Genomic DNA, 27,486 nt, shown 5'->3' with positions numbered 1-27,486 from the left:
TAGAGGGATCTAATCATTTAAAGTAGCAGAGTTTTTAGTTTAGCCTTTGTTGTCGAATAAATAGAGTAATAAATTGAGGTTTAAATGTATAGTTCTATTAAAAATCTATAACAAAAGCTGATTCTAACACAGAAAGGAAATTATTTTCAAACAGGCTTCATGCGTCTAATTCCGGATTCCGATTAATTTAAACGATAATTCACTTTAAACACATTTTCAGGTCCTAACAAAAATAGTATTTACACTTACTGCATTAAAACATAACAAATGTATAATAATTAAAATAAGAATGATCACTTATGAGGTCAGAACTTGTGTTAGACGCCAAACGGGCCAAAAATGGGAAAGAAAAATGAGAGCCAAGGAAAGAAATTCAAACAGCTGTTTCTCATCCAAGCCCGTAAATAACTCCAGACCCAGTCCGGGAGAAAACACTCATCCCGGGCTACATCCAGTGCTGCTGTCCGGTAGAGTAGCCGGTACAAGAGGACACATCCCGACCGGTAATAGATCCACATCCATCCTGCCCTGCATGAGCACGGTCTTTAAGACTGGATTGTAATAAAGTTGTATAGTATTTGTATAAAAGCCTCCAGAGTGTGAGACGCGCTCTCCGTGTTGTTGCATAGCGGCTCCTCTTTATTATTAACGCGCAGGAATCAAACGTGAGTCCGCGCGCTGCTCCTGTCTCTGCTCCTGACAGCTTCCCCCAAACACATAAATCAAACCAGGATCCCCCGACCTCCCGTACCAGCCTGCACCACCATCACCACCTCCACTACTCCAACTCCTACAACACCTACTACAAGTACTACTGCTATTAAGTTATTTTTTGTCTCCTCCACGCACTCACGCACAGCTCTGGCTGCTGTCCATCTCAGCTGGACTGTCCTCCCTGTTCGTCCCCCTCAGCCTCGTGGGTCAGCCGGATATTTGGAGCCTCGGAGCAGGAGTGGACTAGTCTAAAGTTGCCCAGAAAGTGATGCAGGGGCCGACTAGCTTAGCCAGCTAGCCCAGAGGCTGAGACAAAGGGAGGAGGCCGCCTCCAGAGCCCCAGAACAGCTGATGAGCCAAATTTTAAAAGGAAGAGGAGGATGAGAGGAGGACTTTGAGATTCTCCTGAAGGGTCCTGAGTCCAAATCAAACACTGGAGATGAGTGTTTGTTGTCCTCAGGTTTGATTGAAGTGAAAGTTTGATATATTTGATGATCAGAAGCAGGAGCAGCAGCAGCAGCAGAGGTGGAAGCAACAAAGCGTCTGTCGGTGCATAATTTAATAGAATGCATATTAAGTGAGTGAACAGCAGGTTCAGACTCCTGGGAGAGGAGGGGATGAAGGGATGGAACAAAAACTCTAAATGTCAAAGTACATTGCATCAACAGAGAACACTTTGAAACTGCTTTTTTGAGAGTTCACAGTTTTCAGTTTGTTCAATTTCTTGTAACTTTATGTAGGAAACATATTCCCCAATTTATCTTTAGATATCAAAACTTTTGTTACATCATACAACTCTATATTTTTATATAATTCAGAGGACATTTAGAATTGTTTTCTTTGATTTTGTTGTGATTCTGAGGACTATAATGCTTCTGAATAACACTTCAACTCCCAGTATGACTCAAATAAAGCTTTTTTGTGTTGCAGGATTTTTTGGTGTCCAGTTTTTATTTGTAAAACTTTTATCTGCAGGGACACTTAAACATTCTTTATTTAAATTCAATACATTCCTACTTAAAGACTGCAATTTATTGTTTTGGTGTGTATTTTGTTGTTATTGTTGTTTTAGCAGAGGTAGGGATGCTGACTGATGGATGGATGGATGTTTCTGCTTTCTGCTGCAGCCTCATACCCTGAACAAAGTTTATCTCTTCTCTCCGCTCTTATCTCAGCCTGGTCTGGTGGTGCCGTCACCGACCTGCCTCAGCACCCCCCACACACACAGGAGCACACACAGACACATAAAAAATCCACACAAACACATGTACACTTTTCAGATCAGCTTCACACACTCATCTTACTACTTTATCTTCAGTGCTTTAAAATGTGACCCAACAGAAGCACGACAGAAGAATTACAACACGACTATACACAAGTTCAGACAGTGTCGGGATCATGACATGCTTAGGAGAAGAAAGAAAGAAAGAAAGCAGCTTGTGGTGGAAGCACAGAGCAGAAACACTCACTCAGTGATATATTAGTGCACAGCTCTCTGAAAGTGACCTTTGACCTGGAGGAGCGATAGCTCAGCTCTTTAATGATCAACCCACACTCAAAAAGTGCTCCAGAATCTCATTTTCATGAGCTGTTTAATGATTTAATCCTCAGAGCTACAAGGGCTCTTCATCCCCGCAGATTCTTTAAGCTGACGGAGATGGAAAAGAAAACTGAACAGAGACGTAAAAAAAGTGGGCTCCAAAAACTCCAGTATGAAAGCATTTCAAACATTTCTCTCCTAAGTGCAAGCTAACCTCTTAAATATGCAAATATGCAGGCTACAGTCGCATCTTATCAGAAGCTGGTTCTGTACTAGTTAATAACAGGAGGAGTTTTCTGTAAGTTGTTTTAAGTCGAGCCAAGTTTTATTATTTAGTAACAAATTCAACACTTTTTGGAGCATGTTGCCTCTGGTGCAGGTCATAAAGCATGCTCTTTATGATTTATTGGTGAAAATATGACTTTATTTGATTTGACTTTCTTATTGTGTCATGTATGAATATCATGCACAGCCTATTACCAGGCTTACTAAACACACTGATGTAGGAAGAGAGACCAGAAAGCAGCTTTTGAGTATTTTTGAGAACCATCCTACAACCTGTTTGAAGAAAGCTGTCAATCTGGAGGAAAATTCCCTGTTTGTCTAAACCTGTAAACTACAACTCCTTACGTTTCTCATGATGTAAGGTTCAGTATCATAACAAGCTGTGTTTCAACATGGCGGACGCTCAAATGGAGCTCATAAGCTTTGTTGATGGTTGTTTGAAAAATGCTGCATACCAGAAATTCACATTGAGCAAACGGAAATCTTTCTTCGAGCTCACAGCCTCAATCAACCACCTGAGAAGCATTTTTATAGAAGTCGAAGCCAACAAACTCAGATCGCCGTAGCTGCAGCAATAAAGAAAAAAGCTGCTTCAAATTGTCCTGACCTCAAACAACCCATCTGTTGCGCACATCCCCCCATGTGTATCCAATTTCCAGATTTGACGCCATTTACTGCAACGCCAGAGAGCTTCTAGCCTCGAACATTCTTCTCAGATGATCTTCAGGGTTTTCATTTCATTACGTTTTTGAGGTTTATCAGTTTTTCTCTGTTAAACCTGAAACCTCTCTTACTCCAAACCACGGTGAAAGTTTGATTTCACTAATCCACAGGAGAACTCAGTGTTTATTCACTTGTATGAGTATACAAGTATTAAACGCCTTTCTTTCACCTGTGCGTCTATCAGTATCTTTCTACAAATGTGACCTTTCAGGCCCAAACACTGCTCACTGCCTCACCCCATCGATCAGTCAGTCTCCAGGCTTCTTTGCCAAATAGACATTTTTCATCAGGTCTATTTGGAGCTTTCCTTGTGGTGTAATGAGCTTGAACGACCACGCGGCACCGTCACCAACACCACCAAAACAGCCGCACCAAATGGATAAGTGACGACAAAGCTACACTGCAACACATTTCATCTCCTCCCCTCCTGCTTTGGACGGATGACATACGAGTTTCAACACCAGTTTTTCAGAGAGGAGATCTGAGCAAATGAGAGAAACTGAGAGAGAGAGAGAGAGACTGTTCCTCCAGAGCTGGATCTCACAGTGCTGTAAGTCCTCTTGGCTTGTTGCCCACAAACCTTTTAGAGTAAAAAACACAAGATACAATAAAATTCTGTAGGATAAGATATAGGATAAAGTATAACATGATAGGATCCAGTATCACAGGTCACAAAGCATTAAGATATGCTATTATACCAAGCAGTACGAAATAATTAGGATATGACAAATATGATCCATTGATTCTAATGAGAACAAAGCAGGACCAAAGGTAAAACATTAGGATGTTTTACTATATATGATATGATACAATACGGTACAGTAAGATGCAATACACTATGATGTTGTACAATATGATACAATATGCTACAATATCAAGTAATCTAATCTGTAAGGATATATCATAATTAGAGATGAGTGGATGTTGTATAATATGGTATGATATGATGATATATAATATGAGATGTGACATAATGTGATATTAAGTGATTATTAATGTATAATAGAATAGATTTAACACTTTTCAGTACATTATGATATAATAGACTATGACACGATAGAATGTAATGCTATATAATATGATACCATACTGGACCTTATTGACATGCTGACATGATGTCATATATTATATCATGTCATATATCATACCATGTCATGTAGTAAATCATGTTATGATGCAATACAACTTTGCACGATGCGATACGATACGATACAATACGATACAATGCTATACACTAAGTGCCGATGACAAACGGGGATATGATGCGTTAAAATATTACACAATTTTACATCTTGCTTTACAATACCATATGATCCAAACAATAAGATACAATCCTTTTTTTCTTTATTTGTTTCTGTCCCCTCATTCAAATTTGTTTTTGTTTTCCCACAAGGAACACTTTGACATCTCTTTGTTGTCTAATCATTTCACAACCAGTCTCCATGACATAATCTCCATGGGTGTGTACAGCCGTCCTCCTAAAGACTGGTGTTTCCCCACTTCCATCTAAAAGCTTTACATGCGTTGTTAACCAGGGTGGGATCTGAAGCATTACATAAAAGCTGGCATCATGTGCCGCTGTGATGTACATCCCCTTACTCTGTTCTTTCCATTCAAGCCTGTGAAATCTGAACAAATCTTCCACTTATGAAGTCTGTAGCTCGTGGCTGTGGACACATAACTGAGGCATTACGCCTCAGTGTGTACAAAAGACCCATTTGAGTGCAGTTTGGAACACATTTAGGCTTCTGCTAAAGTAGACACATTTGATTTTCCAGTCATGGTCACAGAGTAGTTTGCTGGCATCATGTGTAAATATACCAACAATAACAGCTCAACTTTTATCAAGGGTGGCTTTGAAGAATAAAATGCGTGTTTGCTATACTTTCAAAGAGAACAGTTTCATCATCCTTGTAATTTATAAGCAAAAGAAAGCATCAAATTCAAGAGCTAGAAAGTACAGCAATCAGTGGAGTGTCAAAAAAGTGTTACAGGCTTAAAGTTATGAATCACAAGGGGGCGTGGCCTCTTTGAGGACAGGTGGGAGCTGCTTCTGTCTGCAAGGTGTAACCTCAGCTAATTCAGACCCTGAACTTAACCCGTGGGCCGTGTTTTGGAACATTATTCAATGTAAAAAAAGACAAAAGTCTGACTGTCTGTACGCTTTATTGGACTAACAGACTGTCCAAGAGATCTGCCACAGTTTTTACGCACTAATTAGCAGGTATCTGGCTTGTCAGCTCGTTTAGTGTTTGTGATACTTAAACTTATTTGTGGCGGCCCATGCAGGGTAGTGAGAATGTTGTTGGCTTTTCCTGCAGAGATGGGGTGTATTGATGAGATGCCCATTCATGCTGTTCCCTGCAGTTTGCTCCAGGGGGAAAGCAAGCCACAAGTCCATTACATTCCACAGCTCTATTAGCTTTATTAGTCTTTGATAACTTAGCATTTGCGAACCCTTCACTCCTCTCCACCATCTCTTTAAAGATATGGTCACTTGTGGCTGCAGAAAACAAACAAGGCTGCACTGAAATGTAACTCAAGGCTGGAAAATGCGGTGCTTAAAGCAACAGAAGGCATCATGGTGGCTAAAAATGATTTAAAAACCAAAAACTTCTACATGAACGACTTCGGGTATTCATCAATCGGATCTAGTATCACAGCTTATCTCAACCATAGAGTCGGCTTATCACGTGATGCATGCTCTCTTGCTGCAGGCAGGGTCAAACATCTCCCCTGAAGAGCTTGCCCCCTGAGTCACCAACAGTCCTGAACCAGAAACTCCTGCAATCAGCGCCTTCCTTTGACAGAGAGTTAATCTTTATCAGAGATGCTAATCTTTAACCTCGCACTCAAAGAGGGGGCCTGACATCAGGAGAGAGAGAGAGAGAGGGAGAGGGAGGGAGAGAGAGAGAGAGGGAGAGGGAGAGGGAGAGAGAGAGAGAGAGAGAGAGAGAGAGGGGGGGGGGGGGGGGGGGGGGGGGTTGGAGGGATGTGGGGGGGTCATTCTGTCCTTTTTGCTCCTGGGCCATGAAAAGTGCCAAGCTCACCAAGTCTGTCAAGCATCCGATGAACAGGGATAGATGTGACTGCTCTGTGTGTGTGTGTGTGTGTGTGTGTGTGTGTGTGTGTGTGTGTGTGTGTGTGTGTTACTGGGTGCTAAGGTAGATGGAGAGGGTTGCACTAGTCAAGTTTTCTGGCCGAGCTGTGATGCTAAAACAGAACTTTGTGCAGAACGTGAGATCTGAGATTAAATACCTTGAACAAATGCAATGTCCATCTTTCATCTGTAAAGATATTTTTTATTTGTAGACAGTTTTTTTTTATGTTTGAGCACATCCTTGCTTTAAGCTTTATCCCCCTTTGTTTGTGAATTCCAGGGTATACAGCATTATTTCAGGTCACTTACAGAAGGATTGATGCTACATATGAGCATATTTTACTGCAAATTGAGGAATAATTTTCCGTGATTATTTTGTTAAAGCAATTAGTATGTTTTAGGACTCTTTGCACTAGTTTGCAGATTGCTGTGACTTTTATGCCTTTGCAATTTTACCTGTTTTCAAGAAGAAAAAAAAATCTACATCGTTTTCCCTCCCCTCTGTTTTTGACAGCTGACTTCCTGCAGTTGAGTTCCATCTTTAAAGCACCTGTGAGGAGCGTCTAGTTTGTTGTGAAACACACTGAAATAAGTATTGATCTCTCTTTATGACCTAAAATCGCAAACAAAACTATTTCTACATAGCTATTTTCAATGTCTGGAAAGTGTCTGAAACCACTGGTGGAGGGCTGGTATCAGACCAAGAGTTTCACTGCAAGCTGCTGATACAGTCTATGACATGTGTCCCACACCAAATATCCTCGCTAAGTGATGCATTCAACTGTTCTAAGACAGAAGGATGAGAGTTGTTTTTATCATGAAACACTCATTTACACATGCACAGGATAACAGCAACAAAAACTGCTTTGTCCACAAGAGGCGCCAAAACCACCACAAACTAAAAGTTCCTTGCTAGAGCTTTAAACGGCAAAAGAGGTGCAAGTCTTTTTTTTTTCTTTAAAGTTTCTTTGACTTTCTAATATCTTACTAAAAAAGGATATGTTTGTTTTGCATTTCCTTTGAGCATAGAATTCTATTTGTGGTATTTTGACTTGATCATAGAGGTCAGCTAAAGTGAGACTGGAAATGTGGGGAGCAGAGAGTAGGGAAGACATGCGTCAAAGGGTCATGGCCTGATGTGGAACAAGCAACCAATGCATTTAAGACTATAACCTCTGTGTTTGTGGGACCTGCTCTACCTGTGCTCCTTTACTGATGGATATTGGGAGTGATCTGCAGGTTTGGCTGAGTGCTACATTCAACAAATGGCACTAGTTGCAGGTAATATGAGAAGCATGAGAATGAGAGAGCGTCAGGAGGAAGATTCAAACCTCTGATGCTTCACATTTCCACAGCTGATGTGCAGGGTTACAGTAGGATACAAACGTTTTAGCTGCAAAGCAGTTGAGCATCCTTGTGTGCCCAAAAGTAGATGACATCTCAGGGCATGCTGCCACAGTTGCTGCCTGTTCAAGTCCATCCATATGCACTGTACTTTGTATTTTGTAGTAGTTTGTGGTTTGGCGTCGTCTTATAAATGGATTTCCTGAGTTTCTTTGAGGCCTCATTACGCTGATCGTCAACAACCTGCAGTACAACCGGCCTGTATCCATTTCCAAACAACATGCTCATCTCCTGACACACAGATCAGAAAAAGACGCCAGTGATTGTAATATAATCAGGCCGGCAGCCTGTTGGAGCAGCAAAGAGCGGCTGCATGGACCTCGGCCAGACCTGTCAGCCTTTATACACTGCCACACCGTCAGCCATGCTTGCCCCCACTATTTTACTCTGATTGGTGTTTTGCCCATACTTTGTCAGTGATGTATGAAAAAATCAATTAAATCACAGCTGCGTTGGAGTCGCTGTGGCTTTTTCATGACTTTAAAGTCTCTTTCGCCGGAAGTGAGAGAAAAACCACCGAGGTCAAGATTCAGGAGGAGCTGTCCGAGTGTTCAGGATCTTCTAAACTGATATTTGCATTTAACGACAACACGATTTCATTAAATGTAGATGCAGCTCATCACTCAACACATCCTTTCTGATCTTGACATGAGCTTCTCAATGATGCTGAAAAATTCCTTAGATTTTATCCGAGTGGTACCTCACTGCACAAAATGTCTAAAGCCTATAACTGCAGCTTCTTTTTTTTAAAGATGTGTTTGTATCTTCTTAAAACATCAGAGCACACGCTTTGTTCACAGAGAGAAATAACCTGATTAAGCTAAAAACAGTTCACTATAAACCAAAAATCAGAAAATGAATAAAGTAATTTTCAAACACTGAAGTCTGGACTACTTACAACACGCGAGTGAGAAGAACGAAGATGTGATCAGATATGTAATACACTTAGTGTGTTTTTTTGTAATGTTATGGACTTTAAATTTCTCAATCCTGCACATGCGTTATTTGATTATTTTCTTTATGCTCATGGTGGTTTCATCAACTCTAGATCTCCTATTAAATGGACTTTACAATGCATGTATTTACAATAAAGTCCCAACAGCACGGTGAATATAAGGCAGGATTAGGGTCAGGCTAAAATGGTTTTGATTTCACATAAATTAATGACCACTTTGCATCCATTTGCTTGAAGGAGGAATCTGTTTTTGCAGGTAGGACCATTTGTGGGTTTGTTGTGTGTTTTTTGGGGGAAGGACACGACTATTTGCAGTAGTAGAGAGAGGGAGAGACAGAGAGGGGGCGGCTTCTTGAGTAAGCAATCTCTTCACACCATCATAAATCACAGGGCGGCTAACATGCATCTTCTTTCTTTACACCTAGCCGTCAGGTCCCTATTCACTACGACTCATTCTAACCGTGTCTCACACACCACACACACACACACACACACACACACACACACACACACACACACAAAACTCTGCACACACCACTCCTCTTGCTAAACTTCTTCAATAGCGGTTGAGAGAGAGACACAAACAGAGACAGAGCCGCATGTTTGTTACCTATCCTGAGGCATCTGTCTTCAGCTGCCTGCACACACAACATATACACACACACACACACACACACACACACAATGACACACAAACACACACTAGAGAGAAAAAAACTTTTTGGCTAGCATCAGAGTCTGCACGCGGGCACACCCCGGATGCCTCTGTGAGCTCGAGAGAGAGACCACGGTCACACAACAGATAATTAATGACATGTCTGCGGCGGAGCGCGTGGGATGGGGACGCCTCGGGAACACACCGGGACACTGCGCGAGGAGCATCCCGGCGGACCTTACCTGCTCTCTGTCGGTGTGTTCTCCTCCTGGATCCCCTCCTGCTGCTGTTGGTGGGTTTTTTTTTCCCCTAGATGCAGTCTGTTTTGTGGACACGTGCGGACTCAGAAGAGCAGAGAATCCAGAAAGCTTGGACGAATTTCAACTGATTGTGAGTGCGTAATTACGCGCAGCCGGTGTGACAGTTTTCCTTTTCAGTCTAAAACAGATAGCATTTCCTCCTCTGCGTTTAAATCACGTTGTTTCCCGCTGTTGGTGGAATTATAAGGACGTCTCTATGAGGAGACTGCAGGCGTTTGCATGCCCGGTTTGGGAAAAGCCATAAATCTTGAGCTCCGCCATAAATCTCCAACAATCAAAGCCGACCTACAGCACACCAGCTGACGGGAACTGCTCGGTCTGGGGCTCGCGGTGCTACTTTACCCTAAAAAACACACCGCGTGCGCGCGCTCACCCCCCCTCCGCATGTGCTGCAAAATTCTCCGTATAGCGGGCCGGTGCGTGCCTGGCCAGCACCCCTCTCAGGGCTCGCGCTTTCCTGCTCCTAAAGGCTCCACTGACACCTTCCACCGACACGAGCTCCTCTGCAGGGCCCTCAGTGCTACACGAGCCTTTTCTCTGTCAGAGGATTTCTGGAGTGAGCGTGACGCCGTATTCCCCGGGCTCTCTTCCTCTGTCTCTACCCCTTCTTTCCTCTTCTTTATCCTTTCCTCTCCAAGCTCCCCCAAGAGAGAGGAGCAGGGTCCTCCTGCTCTTCAGCCTCTTCTTCCTCACCCCTCTTCCCTCCTCCCTGACGCCTGAAATCTTCAGTTTAAGCTAACCCAGATTTCATTTTTTGATGTTGTTGCTCTGCTATCTAGACCAAAATGTTCTGGATTTTCCCCTCAGGTAGTCAGATCTCCCCTGTGCATTTTGATCACTTCATTGGTTTCTACTACAGACAACCTGGTTCTCTTCCTCCTCACCATCCGCCTCTCCCCTTGTCTTCCTCCCTGCTCGGACCTTTGGCTCGTGCGTCCTGGTTTTGCTGGTGCGGGATGGGTAGACTGACAGCATGAACTGTTTCTGAACCAGGATCCGGACTGACAGCCTGACAGGCCGAGGGAGTCAGGGAGGAGGAGGGGGAGGTGGATGAGGGTTCTGGTTCTAGTTCCCGTCCAATAGGGGAGTCTGGTTGAGGTGCGCGCGGGGGTTGGCGAGGTTCAGCGTGACCTGCCTGTCCGTCCCGGCTGCGCGAGGCCAGATGTTGGTTATTACATGGAGTCAAACTGAGAGCGATCAGAGGAGAGGAAGAGGGAGAAGGAGGTCTGAGAGAGGGGAGGAAGAGCGGACATTCCGCTGAGATTTGACCCGCGTGCACACAGGACTGTTTCCGCCGGGTTTGACTTGTTTACATTTCAGGACAGAATGAAGCCTGCAGGCCGGTCAAGTTTGAGCGAAATAAAGACAAAGACGTGGAAATGTCATACGTTTTTAAAAAAATAACGTATAGCCTAAATAAAGCACTATTTCACATTTTTAATTCCGTATAAATAAAGGCAACGAACAGAGAGAGATTTCAGTGACCAGAATGTAAGCAAAATCTAATCCCCGGAAGTCACGACTCTTTGTTTTATGTCATGTGAAATATGTAAGGAGGCTATTAGTGAAATATGGGACTTTTATTTTGTAGGATAAACGTTTTTGTCAGGTGAATCTTTTAAAAATTGAGAGACAGTATTGAACATGATTCCAGATTGTAAATTTTTATTTCTGGAGGTATTATAGCGCTTCTGTTCTCGCGATACTGGCAGTTATCGAAGGTTCACATTGAGATATTAAATTAAATTAAATTAATCAAACATGCACTTGGCTTCGCTCTCTCTCACTACTTTAGTGTGTGTGTGTGTGTGTGTGTGTGTGTGTGTGTGTGTGTGTGTGTGTGTGTGTGTGTGTGTGTGTGTGTGTGTGTGTTTGTGTTCTCTACTCACGCATATAGACAGACCTTTACTGCCACACACACACACACACACACACACACACACACACACACACACACAACACATACACACACACATTCACATAACACAAAAGAGAGAAAAGGGAGAGGGAGAAGTTCAATTTCGGCAAAGAGCAGTCGTTATTTTTAGTTCTGATAAAAGAAAGAGCACCGAGAGGAGAGAAAAAAACACTCGTGCCTGGTTCAGTCCTCGTGGAAACATTTCCGCCTCAGCAGCTCGGTCTTATCAGTCTCGTGCATGCTGCTGCTCTCCAGTCCGTTGAATAAGGTGGAGAAAAAAAACGACGCTCGCGGGCTCTGGATACGGTTTCAGCCGCTCATTTTTCACGCGCGTTGAATCACTGGCCTCACGCAGACGATTATAAATTAGCGCGAGGCTTCTTATTGATTTATTTCCGAATGGGTAATCATCTCTGCGCGAGGAAGGGCCCCGGAAATACCTGGAGTCTGGAGCACGAGACTGGATATCAGAAGAGTGTAAGATATTTTTAAAAATGAAGGCCATGATTTTTTTTTAAAGCTAATTATAATAATAATAATAATAATAATAATAATAATAATAATAATAATAACTCTAAAAAGGTAGGCTATGGGTTTCGGTGTGTAGCCCTCTCGTTAGCGTTGATTTAAACTCGTGTTAACGTGCTTTCCTAACATTGTTTTCTCCTTCACTTAAATCTTTGGCTCGTTAACGTCCAGCAGCTGCAGATTTATGAGGCCGCGCGCTCTTCTGATTTATGTGAGAACTTGTGCTCCGGTCCTTTTTTAAAACCTGCTATTGCTCTCCTGTATTTTTTTTCCTTTTGGCTGAAATTCAGAGAGAAACGAAGCAGGTTTGGCGCACAAGCTAGTATAACCATGCATGCACGCGCTAAAACTATAATGATGAACCGCATCTCGGGTTACAAACTGAAGGCCACAGTAGGCAGTATTTTATGGATATTAAAAACATTTCAATTGCTGGTAAAATCTACAGCAGTGTTTGGTCTTTGGTTTTCATTGTAACTCTATTTACAGCACATTTCTGCATGTTTAAAAAGATCAGAATAGCTTACGGGGCAGCCTTTAAATGGTGTAAGTTAAAGGAGGAGACTACAAATAAAATCTGTGTTCTAAAAATACCATCATTTATTTTTCATAGTGCTACTTTCTTCCTGAAGAGTACAACTAGAGATAGAAACGTGTTTGTTCGCTTTAATGTTTAGATTCACTCCTAATATAAAAACGCCTGTGCGCCTTTGCTCTCTTTTTATATCTGATGTTGCCTGACTGGTTCTGTTTTCTTGCTTACATTTAAGTGTTTTTTAAGGTAGTTTGAAATATTAATTCAAAACAGCAAGTGTAAAAGTGGGCGACATATAAACATATTAATAATACATGAAATTATTACATGGATTCCTTTGATATCTAATTCAACTCACTGTTTCGGCAGCGTGTCTGAACTTCACCTATTTTTTTTCTTTAAATCAAAGTCATTCATTCTTTAGCTTACGAGACTGCTCGCTCTGTGCATTCAAAACCCCTTTTCCTGCGTGGGAAAAGAACAGAGAAGAAGACAATATGGCTGCCAGTTGCCGTATGTAGTGAGTGGGAAGATGCGTCTTGTGGGGAGTCTTCTCCGCGTGCCTGTTGGCTTTCAAGCGTGTCTGTCAGACGCGTGGGTTAGCAGGGACTTCGGCTTTGACCGAATGTAATAAATGGATGTTTCAAACACCAACAGAAATGTTCATTTTAGTGTTTCTTCGTTTTTTGAATGCTGAATAAAGTCTCTAAACATATATCTTAGGCTGCTACTGACCACTCCGAAAGGTAAAAACAATACATGTTGGATTCGTATCCTTCCCAATACACACGGCGTTATATTTCAGTGCAGTTGAATTCGATTTAAAAAATAATAAGGCAGGCAAATAATCTGGCGAGGAATGCACCTTTACTTTACGCAACGTTTCGTCAATACGTAAACGCAAATTCTGTCACAAATCTGCAAAACGCTAAGTGCAAAATAACATTTACATACACACAAAAACGAGCGATGTATCTTATTGTAGGTCAGTAACATTTCCAGACCCTCTCTTCTGCCACTGAAGTCACAGTGAGCGCAAACGCCGCTTTGTTCTGCAGCTAAACATTAATTTCAGCCTTAGATGAAGTGTGAAAGGAGCTGCTGACTCTTTAAAGACAGAGCCATGTCACACATTAACGCATCTATCTGTGTTTTTAAAGCTGGGAGCTGAACTGCCTTTTAATACGTGGACCATAAATAACAGTAAAGCAGCAGCAGCAGAATATGTATTTAGACGCACTGAGGCCTCGCAGGGGCTCTAACCCCTCCCTCCTGCAGCTTTAATGGATGTCAAACAGAGCCTGATATCATTTCTCAACACCGATTCAAATATTTGAACTATTTCAGCTGGTCTGATGTGGAACTATCTCACACACAAACACACTCAACAGTGGACACATGCCTTGATAAGATAAGATAAACCTCCGCCCCTGCACGCTGCCTGTTCCCTTCACTGGCTGACGGAGGACTATTTTATTCTTTGACTAATTTTTAAAGTCAGCTGAGCTCTCCTCTTTTAACTTTCCCCTCTCGGTGAAGAAACACTCTGCCTGTGCCCGCAGGCACCCAGAGAGGCGTTAGGAAATGTGTTTCCAGCTCTTCCCCTGTCACACAAATCAGATATGAGGTCGAGATACGAAGCAAAATATTTAAATATATATGAAAAAAGGCGGAAGGAGATGCTGTCACTCCCCCTCTCTGTCTCCGTCCGCAGAAATGAGGCGGGATATTGTTTGTGACACGGCAGCGGACAGAAAGAATACACATTTTGAAAAGCGCTGCTGCTGCCGTTATTACGTGATGGGAGGACGCGGGACGCTGTAATTTGGTTACACTGAGGTTTACACAGGTAGGGATGGCCGAGGGGGGAGAGAGGGGGGAGAGGGGAGGGGGGGAGGCGGAAGAACTCACCAAAGGAAATATGATTGTGGAATGATTCCGGTGCACTTCCAACCATCCATTAATTTCATTTTTATTATTATTATTATTATTATTATTATTATTATTATTATTATTATTATTATTATTATTATTATTATTATTTGTGATTATTGTTATTATTATTGGAATATATTTGTAAAATAACGTTTGTGTGTGTTTGTAATAAAAAATATTTGACGCATCATTGACTTCCCTTCACTTATTGCATTTTGCATATGTTACCTGCTGGCTTCACACCAAAACACCAGCATACACACTGAGTTATCAAGTTAGCAGAATAAATTATGTTACTCCATGCAACCTCTCCTCACCCCCACTCTCACCCACACCTCACCCCATCTCCTACGTGCAATAATAAAAGCTAAAAATGTCTCACTGTGACATTTTCTCAGATTCTCTACAGGCTGATATAGGATGGATGTTAATAAAAAAAATATACAGCATCAGATGAGAAATAAATGTGAATATAAACATTAGGAAAGTAAAAAATGAGGGGGGAAGTCCCCTAAATGTCTGCATGTTATTTTTCTCCACATTGAGAGCAAAAGAAGAATTCACGTTGAAGGATTTGAGTAAAGACAGAGACACTGAGTGCTGACATGAAAAATGGCGCTGAGCTCCATTCCAGCAGTCATCCAAAGAAAACATCAGAAACTAAAAGAAGAGAAATGAGCTCAGTGAACAGTCTGCTTTACGCAGAAAGTTAGCTGGACAACATTCAAACACCTCCAAATGACCAGCAACACACGTGTTTACGCTTTGACAGTCTGCAGGTACTTTGGTGCATGAAGGAAGGTGAAACGGTCTCAAAGCTACAGTGTTTGTCCCTGCAAAGCTTCTGTCCATGCAAAATAACTTTAGGATCTGTATTTCTGCTAACACCAGGCCCTAACTGTGCATAAGAATCTCTGGACCCGAACCCACGTCTCTAACAGCTCCAGCTCCTGACTCACACCTCCTGGCTGATGGATGAGATTTTCTTGGCCGGCAGCTTCTTTTATATGAGATTTCATGGCGGCCGAGGCGTGCCCGGTGTGCCAAATTTAAACAAATCTCCCGTTAATTGGTCGCCGCAGTAATTCAAGACCCGGAGCTGCAGTCAGAGGGAAAAAAAGAGAGAACACCCCGAGTAATAATCAGGTGTAAAGAAGCGGAGGGGTGTGTGAGGGTATGAGAGGAAGGCAGGAACATGCAGAGGAGCAGGAAGAGGAGCCGGAACAGGAGGAGGAGGAGAACCGAGAGGGAAGCTCGAGGCGGCAGAGGAGAGACCTCTTCCTCTCCTCCTCTCCGTCTTCTTCTTCCTCGTTCCGGTGTATCATCGCTCCATCGACCGTCATTTTTCCTTCCCACAGCGGAGGAATCATGATTTATCGCGCGCGGCACCATAAACAACAGCACTCCCTCACAAACACACAATGGCAGCCGCGGCCGCACGCTGACACCCTGCCTCACTATAAATCAAGAGATGGAGCTGGCTGCGAGAGAAAGAGGAGAGAGAGAGGGTGAGGAAGAGGGAGAGAGAGGGATGGACAGAGAGTCAGGCAGATAGAGAGAGATGTGGAGGCAGACAGGAGCTGATGGGAGGAAGATGGAGGAGAATATCCGCGTGCTCCTTAAAATATAAACAGCCATCGGCTAACATTGCTCCCTCTCTCCCTCTCAGGCTCAGACCCATAAACAATGGCTGCTGCTGCTGATGATGATGATGATGGGTGGGGGGTGATGTGTAAACAACACGACAGCAACATGCACGATGAGAAAACACGCAGAAAAGATGGGATTTTTGGGGCATATTTACCACGATGTGAGAATGATTCACTGAGAGGGATGCGGGCGCAGGCGGCGCAGCGGCGCAGGAGATGAGGAAGAGGAAGAAGAAGAAGTGTGGTGGTCTCCCCCCATGCAGTCCCCTTCCTTCCGCAATACTCACGGTGTCCACAACGACCCGCAAGACGCACACCCGTCCAAATTTGTTTTATTGCAGCTCCTTCTCTCTTTTCTCTTCCTCTCTCTCTCTTCGTTGGCGTTCCTCAGTGTCTCCTCTTCTCTCCCCCTCTCTCTCTCTCTCCTCTCTCTCTCCCCCCTCTCTCCGCTGCTATAGGGGGGCTTGTATTTCTTTTCTTTTTTTTTTGAAGGGACAGTTGAATTTTGACGTCAGACACACACAGAGACACACACACCGGATCAGCAGCGTGTCCTGGCGTTATATTCCTGACGAATACATATCTATTCTGCAACCTCTGCATTAATTATTTAATGAAGCACGTGACGTGGTGGTCGGGGCGGGGGGTGCAGGGGGGGTGAAGGGGGGGTATCTCTGTTTGTGGGACCCATCCGGACCAGCGCGTGCAGGAGGAGAGCTGTGTGCTGCAGAAGTTAAAAAATGAACGTAAAAACAGCAGGAGAGCACTTATGTTCACCTTTCAGCCTTTCACTGACTGCTGTGTAACTGTAAATGTGTGTGTGCACGTGCGTGTGTGTCATAAAGTGTGAGGTAAAGCAGGTAGGCCTGACAGACGCGCAGAGAGAGCGATAAAAGATGATTGTCACCGACTATGTTCGTTTTCTAAAAAATGACTGCTCGGCCCGGACTCTTTCTCGGTTATTCCTCACTGTCAGCTCCTCCATGGCTTCCCGTTAGTCGACAGAACAGAGAAGAAAAAAAGGGAATTCCTCAGATTGTCCTGTCTTATATTCCAATAAATCTGTTTCTGCCAGCTGGAAATATTCGTTAATAACAGAGAGGAGAATATTTAATCTGAGAAGTGTGAATCACTGAAGAGTTTGTTCTCGTTTTTAGAGTCCTGTGAGCTGAAATAAATATTTTACAACTACAAAGGAGAAAGGGAGCCCTTTGAGATGGATTAAATCACGCTAAAATTAGTTTTTAATTTGCAGAAACGTACATTACGCACAGAAACGAGAGAGATAAAAAGAAACGTCTTCCACCTTGAATCAAATATTTCGCCTAAACTATTGGACTTGGAAACACGCATTTCTGTATCCCTCATCCCGATTTGTGATATTAATTTAGAATCATTTATTTTAAAGCACAGGTAGGAGCATGAGCTGCTACAGAGAGAGAAAGTATGAGACAAAGAAAGAAGGAGTAAGGGAGGGAGGGACAGACGAAGACACAGCGGAGAGACAAACCTCCCCCGTTGCGAGGCCGTGCCGTGCAGGGCAGCAACAATAGCACGTTGGAGTCCTTTTGGCGCTCGGTCTCCCGGTTCCAGAGCTCGAGACGCCTCCAGCAGAACAATGGAGCGCAAGACTCCGGAGCAGAGCTAACCTAGCTGCTAACGAGAAACACTTCAAGGTCAAACAATGAGCCACTGCTGTCTCTGCTGCCTGCAGGTATCTGATGCTAAAAATACAAACAGGTCTGAGTTTTTATCAGGGGTGTCCATTACAGCTCAACAAATGTATTTTTATTAAAACTAAACAACTCAGAGGAGAAGAGACAAACAAAAGATGTGTAATATAAAAGTAATTAGCTGGAAGTGTTTGTTTTGAGGTCTGAAGACGAGAGAGCGACCGGTTTCTAAAAATACAACAAGACAAAGACATAAAAATAATTAGCAAATGTAAACCTATTATCAGTGAAACACTCGGGTGCTCTTGTATTTATTTGCTCTTTGTTGTATTCTTATGCACTTAAACTAAACCACAAAGATGGAGTCCCTTTACACGCTTACTTTCAGTGGCGGCTCCATGAGATTTTTACCCACAACAAGATTGAAATCAAACATTTGCGGTGGTGATGATGGCGTCTGTAATGACGGCCATAAATTATCGCAATCACAGTGTGAAACAACAGCTAAGATAAGTAGCAGCAGCAGTAGAAGCAGCAGAGAGACCTGCAGCCGGCCTGACAACAGCAATACAAACCAGCTCTGTATAAACTTGGCACAGACGCATGCAAAGCTGTTACGCACACTTAAGAAACCGTTTCAAGAGCTCAGACATGCGAAGTCTGACGCAAAGGGGCTGCAGAGTCAAACAGGAAGAGATAATTGGAGCTGCAACCTCAATGTTCATACATTCTGTGATGGTAGACAACAAACAACAGAGAGGAATGTCTTTGTGGCGTGCACTGAAATAGTCTCACACCTAAACCACAGATATAGTTCTTAAAAATGCATTAGCCAGCCTCAATGATTCAAGTATTTGCAGAAATGTACATATCAAATAAAATCTGATGAAAAATAATCTTGGGTGTTCAAGCAGTGACTCCATGATGGTAAAGCTGAGCGCAGAGCACAACTATAAGCCAACATGTTAAGTGATGTTTGAGGTCTTTGGGGGTCTGTTGGTCTGTGATGGATTAAGACAGGTAGATTCTTCTTCTTCGTTAATGATTAAACAGCAGCTCTGAATAAAGGGAAGAAACTGAAAACGTCGCTTTGTTCAAACGGAGAATGCTCGAAACATTTAGGTGTCCAAGGCGATAAAAAGAGAAATAAAATCGCGATATTATTATTATTATTGTTATTATTATTATTATTATTATTATTATTATTATTATTATTATTATTATTATTATGGCAGAGGGGCAGAGAGAGAGAGGCAGAAACAGTTAGAGAGGGAGGGAGATTGATTTACCAGTTCAGACATCTCTTCCTTTTACTGCGGCTCGTAAATCTGTCTCGAGACGGCAGCACGCGCACAACCGGTTTTGAAATATATGCTTCTCCAGCGCGAGACGTGAGGTCTTCCCCCCGTTCAGGGATCTCAGCAGAGACATCCCCGGCCGGATTCAGTGTGGCACTGTGGCTTTTATTGTTCTCTGTTTTGATGAATGAAAGACCAATTATGATCAATAACTAATAACATATGAGGACGTTTTTAAAGGCATATGCACGAGCTCTTTACTGTGTGTTATTATGAAGGACACAAGGTTGATATTGGTCTCATTTGGAAGACATCAGTGTGGACTCTAGACAGGAGGTACAGTGTGTTTTAATGGGCTGCTGTGACTGCTGTTGTTGTCAGACTGACAGGATCAATGACTTCTGAGCAACGCTCAAACTGTTCACTTTAGAAAGTGAGTGTGAGAGAGAGAGTGCGTGCTGAGCTACAGATCAATACTATATTTTATATACACTTTAGTTTTGTGATCACAACTCTTGTGCTGCTCTCTGATTTAATGGATTTGTATCCCATAAACCTAACTTCCCGGATTAAATCACACAGATTAACAATCTGAGTAATTTGAGACTAGCTCGGCCTTTGTCTTTTCAAAATAAGATTAGAGTGATTGCACAACTCAATGATACGATATTATTCATGGTTATAAAGCGATTGAACAAAGTTAACAAAAAAAGGGATTAAATATTTGCAGAAAATGATCACGTTCCAATTCCGTTTTCTACACGCAGAGTTTAGATTTGACGTAAGAATTGCTAAATAAATGACTACATGAAATAACTGCATTCTTGCATATTATTTGCGAATTTTCACGTAATCTGTGACGTTTTTTTGATTTAGTGAAGAATTGATATCAATCAAAACTATTACAAAGAATAAAAATGTTTTTCAAGCCTGTTTATGAAGTCCAAATATTCTAAATAGTATTATCATTTATATGATTACAGTGGTTATAACTCTCACTATCATTATATATCTTAATCTTAAATGGATATCAAGACAGACATAAACACTAAGAGAGAGAGATGTAATACCACCACTTTTATTATGAAGCCATTATTATGATTATTATATGAGTTATAATAAACCGCAGACAGATGTGAGAGTCTCCATGTGTTCACGGGTTATTCTTGTGTATGATGTAACAGCAGTGAGCGCGTGTTTGTCACGCGGATATTGATAAGTAAAAGGTAAAGAGGAGCAGACGGTTTGTTTAATGCTTTAGTATCAGGACGCTTTGACTTAATGCTCCTCCATTAGTCACACAGAGAGCAGAGGCCGATTCATCATCACATGTAACGGATATATGAGCGCTGCAGCAGGACCATGTAGGCCTGCTGGACTGCTTTTACTAAACACAGCATCATCACTGTCAAAGAGGAGGGACAGTTTGAGGAAAGGGACCAGGAATGACACATGAATGACTTACTGAAAATGTATAGTGTATTTATTTTTGAATGGGTAACTGAAATGCTTTGATTGAAGCTTCAGTATATTTGGGTTGCCAGGTTTGTCTTGGCTGCAGATGTGACGTAAATATGAGAAATACAAATGATCTGCTTTACGTTTTCCGTGACATAAGGAAGGAATTCAGTGTTGTTGGCTCACCTGCCATAAGAAGGCTCGAGTCAAAGCGTCTAAGCTGCTTCACAATGCAATTAGAATCATTGAGTGCAACTTTAATTTATTTTCTTCTATTCTCAATGAAACTGATTTTGTGGTTTTCCGCAGTTCGGCTCGCAGCCCCCTCCTGACATAGGCCTACTTTGTCTACGAATGAGTCTTGCAGAAACCTATATTTTATAATGAAACGTATTTATTATGTTTTTAGATATAATAACCTGTATTTGAAAAAAGACATCAGAATTTGAAATGTTTTAGTGTTTGTTCAGGAATGGGAAAACGCTGCTTCATATAGGCCTACGATAACAAAATTAAAAATATTGGTCGCAAAAAACATCAGTGGGAACTCAAACTTTCTTTTTTTAATTCTTCCCTTCTCAAGGAAACCGAGTCCATCGTCTTTATCCAGTATGTTTATTTCCCTATGATTAAAAAAAGCCTGAACTTTTTTTTCTTCTACAATCTGGCCTGTTTAAAAAAACAAGTGGGTTCCCGTGTTGCATCTTGGCAGCCATTATCTGGCTCTCTCTTTTTAATACTTAATACACGTCCACTTTTAAATAGCTCGCACGCTCTCTCTCTCTGCAGTAGTAAAAGCCTGGCAGCCATATATCTCTCCTGACGACCTCCTCCTGCAGCCCGCGCGCCTGCACCGTGACCTCCCCGGCTCCTCGCGCTCTCCAGAATAATAAATTTCTCGGGCAACGCGGCTGCAACGAGCGCGAGGAAAGAAGGGGGAAAAAAGAAAAACGCGCGGGCGATTTGTCTGGCAATTAGCAAACCACCGCGAGACTCCCCAGGCCAGAAAAACAGAGAGAGAGAAGTTTTAGGATGTGTGTTTGTGAGTGTGTGCACGCTTACGCGCACACACGCACACACACACACACACACAGAGGAGACAAATTTAGTGCATGAGACTTGGACATGCATGTCTCAAAGCATGTCCATGTGTGCACGTGAACCTGAAAGCTTGCAGCTTCCTGTGCAAAGCTGCTGTTGAAACATCAGCTCCATCAGCTGGTCCAAACTCTCCAAACATCCCACTGACAGAAAAGCAGAAAGCAAGTTCTCTGCGAGCAAGGAGAAGCTCAGACCTCCTGCTTATTTCCTTCTTTTACTTCACAGTTATTTTACTGCTGATCCCTCTGAGCTCACAAAAACAAACCTCCTGTTAGAGGAACTGAAACATCAGGATGGGTTTTAAAGCTGCAGAGAAAATAACCCAACACAGACAGGCAGAAACACTTGAGACTTAGAATCACAAAGAGAAATGTTTGCATTAGCAGCAGCAGGAGTTTTAACAAGCCTGCTTTTAATCAACCTGCAGAAATTAGATTCACTCCATTTAATTTTGTATGTGGAGAAACTTTACAGACTCCAATGCATTTCTGAGCAGTGGGGCTATCACATTTAAACAGCTGGTTACAGCTGGGCCATCAAATGATCTTGGTTCTGGATCAAGATACATTTTGGGTTGATAATTATTATATACTTTTATATACTCCCTAAATAAGAAACAAACAGCCTCTTACACAGCAGGCATAAACACAAACAGCCAGAAAGTCTGCTGGTTTAACCTTCATGCCAGACACATTGTCAGATGACTGCTTCACTGAACTATCACTACCTGTTTAGTTCATTTGAGGAAGAATTGAAGAATATTAGTCAATATTATTCCACAGATTATTCAGATCTGATAAGAAACCATTCCAAAAACTGAAGGAGTAAAAAAATCAATCCTTTGTTAGTGGATAGCAGAAGCTCAGCTCACAGCCCATATATTGACGTGCTTTATCTGCCAGAGAGCATGCAGAAACACAAATGTGTAACCTGAATCTTCTATGCTATGTCTTTTTTAAAAACAGATCTAACAACCTTTACAACCAACAAAAAAATGTTTTTTTAACCATAAAGAACCCAGTTTGTTGTTGTCGGGATTCCCTCCAAAGTATTGGCATTATTAAATGCTTAAATATTATTCACACGCATTTACACATCCGGATACACAACGCTGTCAGCAACACGCTGCTTTCCACTGTGCTTTCGTGCTGGCATGGCAAAGCTTTCCAAAGTGGTAAAAGTAGAGTTACAGGCTGCAAACAAACAGCTGTCCCATCATAACAGGAAGGACGCTCAATGCCCGAGTTGGACATTTTAGATGACCACAGCCGCTCATTAAACCAACACTTAAAGCTTCTGCCTTCAAGTCCTCTGAGTCCTTGTGCATTCATAAAGTCGACAACAAAGTTATTTCTGGTCCTAGTAAAAAGTTGATTATTGATCAATGCAGAAAGAAATTGTTGCGATCAAATATTTTAACCACATCCCTCAGCCCTGTCATGGGTTCACGTCCCATATGCTGTACATATGCAATAAATGCATTGTCAAGAAATTCTCACAAATATCTTCGTAGTCGTGTTTCTGTTTTGCTATAACACCTGCACCTTTGTCTCAAAGTTTTACATTATAAGCTTTAAACAAATCCAACAGGCTGCAATGAATGTTTTAAAGTGTAATTACAGTGTATTCGCATAAGTGCAACAACTCTGCAGATCTAAAAGAGAAGACTGATTGTTGTTTGGTCTACTTGAAACCCAAACCAATGCATCACATCATACATGAACTAAGTTACGGCATTGTTTCTAAGGTAACCACTCATAAAGCTTTTATGCTACCAATGCAACATCAGCACCATGATTGTGTGCATATTGCTTCTCCATTGATCTCGCCTTGATCTGTTGCTGTAAGGATGTTATATTACATGAAAGCATCAGAAAAACACAAATTCTATAATGAACAAACAGCCTGAGCTTCACTGTGTCTCTCTTTGTGTTTAGACTCCACTCTCCATTATTTATGATGAACAGTTGTTTACAGACCTGTAGTCTTAAAGCACTTGAAGATTATGTCAGCAGAGAATTGTTGCAGACGGAGAGTTGGCACCATGCCTGGTACATTTCTTGTGTTGTTAAATAATGCTGATCTTTAAACATCACGAAAACTGGAGACACTGATGCAAATCACAAATCCAATCTTATGGTAACCAAATAAATGTTCTGTCAAAACATACTCAAGTTACATTCGATACAAAAAACATGCTTTTTTAGACTGAAAACTGACACCAAGCTATTTCAACTCAGTCTCACTAATCTCAGTACGAGTTAACCCTCTTATATTGTGTGCAGTACAAACACCAGTGCAGTCTGCATGCAGGCAATCTTTTCCTTTAACTTCTGATGAGAGCAGATGAGTCTACAGCCAAGCCACACAAGCATGCCATGCAGGGCTGTTTAATTGTATGTGACTTGTTCTGAAAATGCATGAAAGGCATTACAACAGTCATCTGACCTTTACAGCTTGCCACTAATACTAAAAAGGTAGTATAAGATGTATAGGTTAAGGGCTAGGACCAACAATTCCCATCCCAAATGATACAAGATACAGAAAAGATCTGGTATAGTCGAGGAATACAAAATACTCCTAAAGCCTGGTTTATACTTATGTGTTGAATCAACGCCATAGCCTACGTGCGTAGGTCTGTGTAGCCCCCGTAACTACAAAGAGGCCTATGCACACCTCCTCCAAAATGTAACTACACGTTGCATCGATGCATACTGCAAACCCTGTGATTGGTCTTCTCGGCGGCATTGCATTTCCTGCATTTACAGCACTTCAACATTTGCATCACAAAAGTCTGGATTGCGATACATTACTGAATCAAACCTAGTTGATGCACTGCACAATCATCAGTGTTTACCAAAGAAAGTGATGTTCATAAAAGTGAGTCTCATTCCAGAGAAAGACTCATATAATGTTAAATGTTCATAAGATTGAAGATTGAAACTCATTGCAAGCACTGAAGAACATTGTGAAGCTCAAGAGACCAACAACACAGCTAGCAATAAAAGAATCCTGAGCTATAGGTTGTGGGTTAGCCAATTTTCTCAGGCTAACCTGCAGTGAGGAAGACAGAACACCTGCATCAGACTGCTGCTGAGGATAACATAGAACTGGGTCCCTTAACAAACTAGACAGCAAGTCAAAGATCATATGCAACTGTGACTCTGAATCACTTTGATGCCAAATTACTGAGCCGTGGCTGTGTTAACTTGTCAGTGCACAGGCAAGTGAACAAAATCACACATTCAACCCTTGAGTGAAATTTTTATACACAATTCATGTCACTTGAGTAGTTATATATATACATCACAAATTGAGAAATCAGTCTCAACTTTTGGTTTCCCATGGGACACAAACCTCAGTCTCTGGAGACACAGTCAACCACACACACTGAACTATGCTGCTCTTTAAACTGTCACCTGACCTGCGTGCTACACACCATGCTCTTCACAGAAGTAAATGGTAAAGATTAGCAGGTCATCTGTGTGTTCAACTGGACTTTGGTTCATGCACTGCATGTAGTTTGATCCATTTGGTGAGGATGCACAAGGTGCACAAAGAGATTTTTAAAACATCGACCTGTTCCTATCTTGCATTTTCTACAGGTGTTACCAAACCACAAAGCAAAGCTAGAAGCGGCTGTGTTGTTAGCAGGTTAACATTTCCCATAGCTACATCAAACTCAAACAACAACTGGAACCACCATTAGCATGTATTAACATCATTAAAAGTCTAAAAGTAAAAATTCGTACCGTGAACATTCTCCAGCTGGGTGCAGGACCATGTCGCATTTCCACAACCAATCACTCGATTCATGGAAATCTACCTGTATTTGTTCTTCCGGTTTGCGGCAGGTTGCGCAGCAAAGTACCGCCTTCAAAATAAAAGCCTTACAATGAATGTTAGCATGAAAAATTTAAAGATAAATAAGATGAAGTCGTAATTATTAAAAAGTTGTTGATTGATGTTGAACTTAGCACTTTAACTTGCACGGATCTCAAGATACAATAATAATCAATAATACCTATTGGCTACTTTAAAAAAAGATACATATGATCAAATGTAGTTTTAATATCAATATTTACATCATTCTAAAACATAGAACTTTTCCACATTAAAACATATTCAAAGCTAAGCTGTATTCATTTGTATGTTCTATTTTCTCTCAAATTAAATGTTAACACTTTCATACGCTGTATATGAAAGCTGATAAAAAATGATGTAAGAACTTAACACGATCTACAGTAAAAATACAATACATTCAAATGTGAGTATTCCAAACAATAATTAAAAAAAACTCAAAAGCTAACTTTATGGTTAATTAAAACTTTGAAAATAGGCTAATTTAAAAGATCACGAACCAGTGATATCTGAGATGCCATTGGTCCGTTTTTACCGCATCCAAGTACGTCACAGGCACACCTCCACCTGCAACGCCACTGAATTGATTTATAGACCTTACATGGAAGACGCCAAAATCCAAGATGGCGGAAATTCAGTTACGTTTGACATGCGTGCGGTGTTGTACTTCCGTCTCAGTCCGCGTGTGAGAAATGATTGTTTCTTCATAAAGTAGCCAACTGGACAATATTATGGCACATTAATCCGTGGGGATATTCTCTTTTTCTGGATATATCAATGCTTCTCTGTATCAGGACCTGAACATGGATTGGGCTGCAAAGGACCCCTCAACAGGTACTCCAACAACAGCTATGAGCCAAACATGTATGCTTTTTCTTTCTTTTCCATCTCCCGTGCTGCATGGAACTGAAAAGGGCGTATTCTGTGAAAGAGAACTAAATAACTTTCTGTTTTTGATGCGTTGTTACTTGAATGGTTTACATTTTGTTTGTTGGCTGTCAGTTTTGCTTTCAAAAAAATGTGTTTATTGTTTATTATTTGCTCATTTGCTTCGTTTTATTGACTATACAAAAGCATTGACTTACCAGAACACCTACTGTTGTCCTAACTGTTACCCCAGCCTCCAGTTAAACCCTTACAAACAACGCCTTATGGAGTAGGCCTACACCTGAAGCCTCCAGCTGTCCCAAACAAACCTTCTCATCTAAATCCTATGCACAAAGCAAGCCTGCAGGTCAAACAAGTCTTTATTTTGCATCATCTCTCCAAAACCAAACCAGAAGCCTGAGGAAAGGTTGAACTCCCACCTTTTTTTCTCTCCCTTTAGTTGTTTCAAAACACAAGTGGCAGTTAAGAAGTTTAATTAACTTACATCAGAAAGCCACTGTAAGATGCCCCCAAATACTGTGAGTTATCAAAAAGGTTAAAAGTCGTCAAGGTTGAACAATCTGTCTGCTCATATAGACACATCCTGGTAACACCATGCATCTAATGCAGCTCCTCCTTCTGCCACACAGGTGAGCTCCACCTTACGCAAAGAAAGCAAATGTCTTACTGAGTTAAACGTTCTAACAACAATAACTAAAATATGAAATACTGCAGCTTAAGAAGATGGTCATATCAACAACAAGATACAGGTTAATCCAAAAGAACAACCACAAGCACCACCGATAAGACCTGCAGCAAAGCAGCAATGAACTACCCCACTATAGTCAACCATCAGATAAGTTTGTATGAGAGTCTGAATGAATTACAGCACTTTCATTTGCATTCAGACTGATATTAAAACTACTTTGAATGGTTTGTGACATGAAATCTCAGTAAACCCCGGACT

The 27,486-nt window shown here is 41.7% G+C and overlaps 1 protein-coding gene and 1 long non-coding RNA gene across 5 annotated transcripts in view; one reads left to right on the top strand and one right to left on the bottom strand.

The window, feature by feature from the left end:
* Positions 1-25,639, bottom strand: part of hoxb3a (homeobox B3a) — a 42,900-nt gene extending 17,261 nt beyond the window's left edge. The window contains exon 1 of one of the 3 annotated variants that reach the window (XM_034710849.1): positions 25,544-25,639. The gene's annotated coding sequence lies outside the window, so the exon portion shown is untranslated. Of the gene's footprint in view, positions 1-416; positions 791-857; positions 1,105-25,543 lie in introns of those variants that run through there. The other 2 variants (XM_034710850.1, XM_034710851.1) reach the window with 2 other exon arrangements.
* A 625-nt stretch (positions 25,640-26,264) lies between these two features.
* The window catches only part of LOC117831947, a 45,469-nt gene continuing 44,247 nt past the window's right edge, over positions 26,265-27,486 (top strand). For both annotated transcript variants that reach the window (XR_004635109.1, XR_004635110.1), the window contains exon 1: positions 26,265-26,486. This is a non-coding gene — a long non-coding RNA (uncharacterized LOC117831947). The remainder of the gene's footprint in view (positions 26,487-27,486) is intronic.

This window comes from Notolabrus celidotus, chromosome 20 (assembly GCF_009762535.1).
Source record: "Notolabrus celidotus isolate fNotCel1 chromosome 20, fNotCel1.pri, whole genome shotgun sequence".
Taxonomy (NCBI): domain Eukaryota; kingdom Metazoa; phylum Chordata; class Actinopteri; order Labriformes; family Labridae; genus Notolabrus; species Notolabrus celidotus.
The sequence above is the reverse complement of the archived record's forward strand: the minus strand, read 5'-3'. Positions and strand labels throughout refer to the sequence as shown.